Source organism: Amblyomma americanum, chromosome 7 (assembly GCF_052857255.1).
Source record: "Amblyomma americanum isolate KBUSLIRL-KWMA chromosome 7, ASM5285725v1, whole genome shotgun sequence".
Lineage (NCBI taxonomy): Eukaryota > Metazoa > Arthropoda > Arachnida > Ixodida > Ixodidae > Amblyomma > Amblyomma americanum.
In genome coordinates this window covers 126,426,891-126,435,690 of record NC_135503.1, presented here as the reverse complement: position 1 = coordinate 126,435,690, position 8,800 = coordinate 126,426,891, and the positions used below count along the sequence as shown (strand labels likewise).

The 8,800-nt window shown below is 46.1% G+C and overlaps 1 pseudogene; it reads left to right on the top strand.

Moving 5' to 3' along the window:
* Positions 1–213: 213 nt before the first annotated feature.
* On the top strand, positions 214–6,599 carry LOC144098043 (uncharacterized; annotated as a pseudogene).
* Positions 6,600–8,800: the final 2,201 nt, after the last annotated feature.

Below are 8,800 nucleotides of genomic sequence, written 5' to 3'. Positions count from 1 at the left end.
GGTTTCGTGTTTGTGAACTTGCGACCGCTTCGTGAATTTCGTTAAAAGTCAGCCGTTTGCCGTAACGGAGTGAGAAGCGAGTGATTTGGACGCTGCAAGAAGTCGTCGATTTCCACGGCCTGCTGCTGCCGGCCAGCCGTTTTTTGCCAGCAAGAGCTGCACTCATCGACCTGTTTTGCCTTTTAACTTCAACTGCGTTGAAATTCAGCCAGCATGCCGACCTGCTTCGTGCTTGGTTGTACGAGCGGGTACCGAAGCAACCCAGAAAAGAGGCACTTTTTTGCTCCACCGTCGGACCCGCTGCTTCGTGAGAGGTGGGCTAGAGCGATTCCCCGCGCTGACAAGCTACTCAGCAAAACATGCAAAGTGTGCGACGTTCATTTCCAGCCGTCAGACATCGTCAAACCATTCGAGCACAGCATAAACGGTGAGGTTGTGGAGATAGAGAGGTGTTCGTGGGCACTGAAAAATGGTGCCATTCCCACGCTGTTTCCCAATTTGCCCAGTTACCTGTCTTCTGCAACCAAAAGGCGGTAATCACCGAAGAACAGAGGCGGAACTGCTAGGAGTGCACAGCTGGCTTGTCAGGCCACTCACGAAGAATCACAAGAGCTGCCGGGTGATTTCGATAGCACTGACATTGCAAACATCATCGAGAATGGTGCGTCGCTGCAACTGCCTCGGAGCTGGCAATTTTCATTTGTGGTGGAGGAACCTGGTGATCGTCAGCAAGCAGTTTTCTACGAAGCAGGAATGAAAACAGGTGTGTTCTCCATCCTCAAAATCGTTGTGGTAAGGGAGGACCTTACATACATTATTTCAGGGAATGGAAAACTACTACAAAGATCGCTTGTCGATGTGCAGATGCGCTCGCTTATAGACGTGGAAGCAATAGTGCAAATTGTGCACAACATGAAATTCTGCCTTTGATGTAGCCACAGTGCTGTGAGTGGTTCCGAAAACTCGGCAAACAAAACTGGAACTGTGTACCACAAGGATTGTACAGTTCTAACAAATGCTACCAGAGGTGTGTGTGCCATGTGTTTTAACATGACAAAAATTCTGAAGAGAAAGGCTGCATCAAAACAGCCTAGGAAGAATGTGCCTGTAGCAGCCAGTGTGCTTAGGAAGCGTCTGATTCGTGCCATTGCTGCAAGAGAGCGCAAAAAAGCAGAAGTAAGTCGGCTGAGTGCTAAGCTAAAAAACGCTTTCACGACAGACATACACGATATTGTAAAAGATTTGCCTGGGCCACAGAAGATGGCCATTCGTGCCGCTGTAATGCAGCAAGCAGCTAAGTCGCCTCGTGGACGCAGGTACACAACAGTGTGGCTCATGGTATGCCTGCTCCTGAGGCAAACAAGCTCGAAGTGTTATAGGACTCTCTCTGATATGAAGATTCTACCCCTTCCCAGTGCCAATCACCTTGTACAGCTGCTCAAGGGTCTGCCATGTGAGTATGGTATGAATAAATTTGCATTGGAAAGCATTGAGCTGCAAATGAATGGAAAGTTGGAGTATCATACGTTTGGCTCAATTATCATCGACGAAATCAAGTTTAGGGAAACGACAGAGTTCAACAGATCTTCTTGCAAATTTGATGGCTTCGTCAACTATGGGGACATTTGCAATGAAGACTCCAACGTGCTAGCAGACCATGAATTGGTGGTGATGTTTAACCCTATGTTTCAGCCCTGGATTCAGCCAATAGCAACATATGCAACGAAAGGGGCCGCGCCAGGATGGATTTTGGCGAAGATAGTGGTGAGCTCAGCTTTGCAGCTATTTCAGTATGGTGCCAATGTGTTGGCAATTATCAGTGATGGTGCGGGAAGCAACAAATCCATGTGGACACATCTTGGAGTAAGTGGCAAACTGACGGGTGCCAACTGCAAGATGGAGCATCCTTGCCTTCCTGATGCATCACTTCACTTCATATGTGATGTTTCTCACATAATGAACTGCATTAGGGATCATCTGATGAAACACAAATATGGTCAGGTAAGTCATATAACAACAAAGCTTTTTGCTCAGCATCTCGATGTTTTCTTGAACTTGGTACAGCAACACAGTACAGTGACTGTACTGTGTTGCTGTACCTTGCTTTCTAAGGCTCTATCCAATTATTTCATTTCAGGTAGGAGACTACAAAGTAAATTATGAGCACTATTAGCGGCTGGTTGAGGCTGAAAACAAAGTGCCCATAAAAGTAGTTCCAAAACTAACTGCATACCACGTGAACCCACAGGCACTTCAGAAAATGAATGTTCGTCTGGCCACTCCGGTACTCAGTTTTGAGCAGCGTTTTTTGTTTCTTGCATGCAGCCTAATCTCCTGCAAAGCAAAACTTTTTTCACTTTTAAGTAGTCCACCTGCACGTAGATCGTTTACAAAATTTCCTCACTTGCCTATCTCCTCTCTTGGCCAACGTGGCAAATATAACGTTAGTTCCATGTCACTGACTTTCCATTGAAAGCTCTGCCCAAAGCATTTTTCTGCAGTTGCTTACTTTTGCGAAGTTATCAGCCTCGACAACTCTGACAGTGAAAGATGTCCCATTGTTTTTTAGCTTGATTCATTAGTTTTAAATTAGTTGTTTCATTGAGTTATTCATTTCTTGGTTTTGCCTTCTTTTCAGCTTTTCAGCCGAAGTGTCGCTATTGGCCTTAAGATATACAGGCAACTGAAAGTTCCTGGCTTCAGTGACAGTGTTGGAACAGAGACATTTACAAAACTTCTGAATGACATTTTTGACATTTTGAACGCTTATATTCCTGCAGCTGGAATCAGACGTGATTCTCTCAAGATTAAGGTAAGCTTTCTGAACCTTTGTGTGTGGAGTAAGGTGTGGAAAAAAATGCTTCTATTTTGTTTTTATGCACTGCAAGTGTAATATTGCAAGTTGTCTCATGAACCGTTTCGCTATGAAGTTTTGTATGCTTGCAGGTCTTGAAAGAGTTCCTGAAAATGATGAATTACTCAGAGTCAATCCCAAATTCGAAGCTTTTTGCATCCAACCAGACCATGGAGTCTTTGCGTGTCACATTAATGTCGGTTCTGTCCTTGATCGAGTTCTCGCACAGTCGTGGTGTCAGCTATGTCTTTACGGCAAGCTTAAACCAAGATCCACTTGAGGTAATTGAACTATTTCCCGTGTTCGTTCTGGGCAGTGTTGACACCTGTTTATTATTATTATTTTTTTCAGAGATTCTTTGGGCTCGTGAGGTCGTTTGGGGGTGACGAGGATCACCCGACAGTAACGAACTTCGGTCAACTGTTCCGCCTGATTTCTCTGTACACTCCGGTTAAGTTGGCTGTCAAGGGTAACTGATCGCGTTTTGCTGAGTGCATTTGCAAGCCTTGGCGCAAAGCGTCGTGAGGCGCTTACTCAAAAAAAACATGATTAAAGAAGAGGTGTGGAAGCGACTCACATCCATACCGTTCAAGGACTTGTGCAATCTGCCCAACGATCATGTCTACAGTGTGCCATCACCAGACACTACAGCACTGTACTATTTATCTGGTTATGCTGCTTTCAAGGTAAACAAAGCTGCACGTTGTATGGACTACAAAAAAGATGCTGTGGGCTCACAGGATTCCCTTCCTCCTGAAGCACTCCTAGTAATTGAGCGTGCACACGTGTCAGGCTGTCTGGTGTACCCATCAAAAAATTATTTGCGTGTTTAAACACTGTAGAGAAGGCTATAAACAAAGCCAGCAAACTAGCTGCGTTTGGCGACCTTTTTTGGAAGGTTTTAGACAGCCTCAATGAAAATGGCACCAACACGGTTGGCTGCTCACAACACTGTGAGGAATTTACTGCTGAAGTTATCCATTTTTATTTAGTCACTCGTATGCACTTCTTTGCAAGAGCAAAGTGCCAAGAGAATGACTGCAGTGAAGGCACAAAGAGAAACGAAAAAAGCAAAGCTTGTCTAAGAATGCTCAAAGCCTGTTCTTTTCAGCAAATGCGTTAATAAAGTGTTTTTCTTTTTGAATATCATTCACCAAGTTCTTGTGGTCGTGTTTCTTGGTACATTGCGTACATTATGTACATTGGTGTTCTAAAGCGTGGATAAGGCTGCACAGTAAAGACTACAGAACGAAGGTGGGCTGCGGAGGTCGTCAGCTGCAAGACATTCCATTTCGCCGACTTACACCTCGCCTTGAGCGCCTTGAAGTTGCGCGCGCTTGCGGTCAGTGCAAAGGGAAGGCGAATGGTGCTCGGTATCAGTATGAAATTTTCTTTGCGCATTTCTTCAGGTAAGCGTGAATGGATGCAACAAGCGCTGCATTTGGAAGTAACACAATTTGAGGCGCACTACTCGCCACAAGAGCGTAATTTTAAGTTTGTAGGAAAAAACGGACGCAGTCAAGTCCGCCATCCTACGCAGACGCGACGCGCTTAATGAGCGGCACGGCTTTTAGCGACGATAAAACGCTAACCTACCGCGGCTTAAAAGTCTCAGGACAGTTGTTCTGCAATAGGCGACTATTCGTATCGTCGCATGTTCGTACATAACCGCTCCTTCAAAAGCCACCGCGCTGGCAAACGCACCGAGCGCACTCCACTACGACGAAGGCAGGAACGCGTGAATGTGGAAGACAGAAATGTTCGAACTTTTCGCCGCATGATAAAATTTCCGCAAATCGAAATGGTTAGCGAACAAAGTCAGTTGTACAAGCGATCTAGGAGTGTCCTGCACAGGCAAAACATTGGACGCTAGCAGACGACGCTTGCAGGAACCGCGGCGGACCGGCTCGTGCCAATGGGCGCGGCGGGGAGTTTCGAAACTCAAGTATATCTATAAACGTTGGCGGATACCTTTTATGAACGCAATTGTTGCATATAATGTAAGATTTCACTATAACAATCACTTTATTTATTTTTTATTTATTTATTTCAGGTTCCCTAAGGGCCCTATCGGGCATTACATAGGGGAGGGGGGGGGGACTGATGAATACATGAACACGATCACAGAAGACGAATAAGAAGGAAAAATAAAGCAATGGGTACATTTTGCGAAAAGAAGACTAACGCATAACTAAACAGCTTTAAATAAAGCAAATTTCAAGGCATGACACATAATACACGACTAAGCAACTGCACTAAGATATATACAAGTGAATTTTAGTTGAAGCATTCATCAGCACACTGTTAGCACAGATACTGCAAACTATTGGCAAGAGCAGTAACTTCAGAAAGAGCGAGGAAAAAAAAGAAAACATTAAGAAGTGTCACGGGTACAATGAAAACCTAGCAATGAAGATTTAAACTGTGACAAGTCAGGTATTGCCGAAATACCGGATCGCAAAGGATTCTAGAGCGAGGAAAAAAAAGAAAACATTAAGAAGTGTCACGGGTACAATGAAAACCTAGCAATGAAGATTTAAACTGTGACAAGTCAGGTATTGCCGAAATACCGGATCGCAAAGGATTCTACTCGTTTATGGCCAAAACGAGAGCAGAGTTTTGATACCTTTTTGTGCGAGCGAACATCGGGCAGACTTTATGAACGTGATCTAGGCGAAATGAAAAATGGGGGGCCGGTCTGATATTGGCTCGAGAAAAGGGGCGATCACTGTGATACAAGGTATGGAAAAATGATAAGCGAGCTAGCTTTCGGCGTGTGGCTAGTGTTTGAAGGTCTAGGGAAAGCTTTAATGCGGTTACGCTTTGATGACGTGAGAAGGATGATGAGATGATTCTTGCGGATTTGTTGCGGCGCAGATCCTCCGATGGCGGTCTTGTATTTTGTTTTCTATTCACGTTTTTGCTATCGCCAAAAGAGTTCCGCATTGGTTTTCTATGGTAGTCTTAGTTGTTCGATGCGATCGCTGGAAACACTTTAAAAGAAAGATTTTGCTACATATCAGAATAATGAACCATTTCCTTCAATATTTCTATAGCAGTGTCTTACAATTGTCCAATTTTCAAAATTTTTGCCCGAGAAAGCTGGACTTGTGTACGGTCGACTAACATGGCTCATGAGGATAAGTATAAAGGGATACAGAGAGAAGAAAGAGAGAGAATAAATATCACGTTACATTTAATCCCGCCGTAATCATGAATACGGCGTTGCGAGGTTCCACGCCTCCTTTACCCGTATGGAATAAGAAGATGAAGAAGAACGAAACAGAAAGAAAACCTTGGCCAATCCGTGCACGTGGGTATGTGCCAAGTTTTAAGAAGGAGAAGAAGAAGAAGAAAGAAAAATGTCTGCCTGTGGCGGTGGTTGTGAGCGCCGCCGACGGCCCAGCATCAAGGACGTCTGGCCCTGGACTCGCAATCCGTCCAGGAACTGCGGCGGGCCACCACTGCATCCGAGATCAAAGAGGCGTACAAAGCGTTCGACTTACAGCGGCAACCAGATAAGAAGGAGTTCAGCAGAAAGGCCGGGGGCATGTCCCGCTCCATCTCAGGAGTCGTCGCGCAGCGCTACGGCCCACAGCTCCGAAGATCCTCAGTTGCGCGCTTCACGTCGACCACGCTTCGGTGTCTATTGCTACATCGTGCCCTCTCATCCCAAGGAGAATGGGGAGCAGTCGTCGTCTTCGCGCACGCATTCCGGTCACTACTCACCCAGAGTACTCCATGACTAACTACCACGTACAGTCTGAAGCCACGCACATGTCATCGGTTGTTTTGGCGAAGGCAAGGTTCCGTGGCTATACCTACCCTCACTACTCCATGACGACCATGTACCATAGGACGTGGGCCATCAGCCATACGGCGTACAGTTACAGCATGTACCAACCATACAGCACAAGTCAACTCCTACACCGCACCGTTCTCTCGGCGTACCTACCGAAACCAGCCATAATTGTTCAGGACAATCTGCCTGCCCACACTGCCTCTGTGCGCCACTGTCTGTATGAACACCCTCTGACCATATGATATGAAACCCAAATATCTTCAACATACGCGACTTCGTGCCTATTTGTAGGCTGCTTATGTGAATAAACACGACTCCCGCTGACTGGTTTGTGTTTTATGTTTTAAGGGGGTTTAACGTCCCAAAGCAACTAAGGCTATAAAGTACGTCCTAGTGGAGGACTGGAAAATTTCGACCGGTCGGGTTCTTTAACGTGCACTGACACCGCACAGTACACAGGCCTCTAGAAGTTCGCCTCCACCGAAATTAGACTGCCGCGACCGGGATCGAATCCGCGTCATTCGGGTCAGCAGCCGAGTCTCATAACCACTGAGCCACCGCGGCGGCGACTCCAGCTAAATGTCGAAGGTTTAGGGTTCGGGCTAGCTGCGGAATCTATATGAATTTACATAGCGCACAACGTGGAAGGGACAAAACACGAGCGCTGGGGGTGTGTCCCTTCCTCGTTGTGCGCTATGCAATCTCATATAACTGTCGAAGTGGGTGTGCTCTTGGGGAACTGAAGTGAAAACGGACTGAAAGAGCATTTTCCTTCCCTTGCCCTCAAGACCACACCAAGGCCGTCTGGGACGGTTATCTGCAGTCAATTTCACCTCGTTGACTGTCTTAGAGATGTGAGCCCTTTTACCTGGCGAATTCAAGCCGTTTACTGCCGACTAATTAGCAGGCGGCTTCCTCTTACTCTCTTTTGGGCTACGCCATTATTTCATTGAATTTTCCTTGCTCAAACCCTTATATAATGCTTTGTATTCCTTAGTGTCACAGTACTGTGGTGTTTAGTTTGTCTGTTTAGTTGAAGGTCTAGTTTTACAGCTCATTTTAACAAAAAATTCATGCTTGTCAGTGATTTTTTTTTCAGTTTTAGAGTTGTTTATTCAAAAATATATACAAAGCTTACAAGTACAAAAAGATTACAGAAACAGGTGCCTAAGGTGGGCGCTGTAGTGGGACCTCGGGCGCAAGGAGCCGCGATTATGAACGCCTTAAGGAATTGGCCTTTAATTTTTCTTAGCATTCATGATCGTAGAACATGCGACTACCTTTGCTCACCTTGTCTTCACCGATGTTAGATTCGATCACCAACTAGTGTCCCTCGAGGAGCATGTTTTTCATTAACATGCAGATTTGCATATATCCCATGGTTAACAGATAAAGCTGATGAGGTTTTTGCAGTAAAACTTTCTTATTGGCCGAATAAAACTGCCGTGCTTGGTGAAAGATTTGAAACAAGCAAGACGTATACTACGCCTCACTACGTCTGCGTCTCACAGAGGAAGCTGCGAGCGAAAGGCCATGGCGAACCATTGGCGGGCGAAGGGCTGCGTGCTCCCAAGGAAGCACCATCTGTTATGGCCATGTCATCCAGATGCGTTTTCCTGTGAACGGTTCGTGGGGCTGGCGATACGACTGCAGCCGGCGCCCACTCCCGCTAGGATAAGACCAAAAATCCGTACGTTTCCTTCCTGTGCGCCGGAGGAATACGGTGAGAGTGGTGTTTCATATCCGTGGTTCTGTGTTACAGTTCAATTACCAGCTATGTGATAAGAGGCTGCGTCTGCAACGGTTCATGATGGCTGTAGTGGTGGTAGAAAAGTTTATACGAGGTAAAAACGTTCACGTGCGCTTGTCGAGAAGAGTCCTTAGTTCAGGGTCCCTAGGTGGTTGCCGCTGCCTCCATTCGCTGGACATGATATCACAGTTCCGTGCTGTTGGCGTCGACTACCGGAGCTTACCAGAGCACTTTGGTCGAGGTAGGCGTGGGCTCGAGGTTCTCCGTGCGTACGACAGCAGCTTTTACAAACCCTGCTCCCGAGAATAGCTTTTCTGTACGTTGTCCGTTACTGTGGCGGAGCTATACAAAGTGCAAAGCTTGCTGAATAACCACCTTCGTCCTTGAGTAAGTG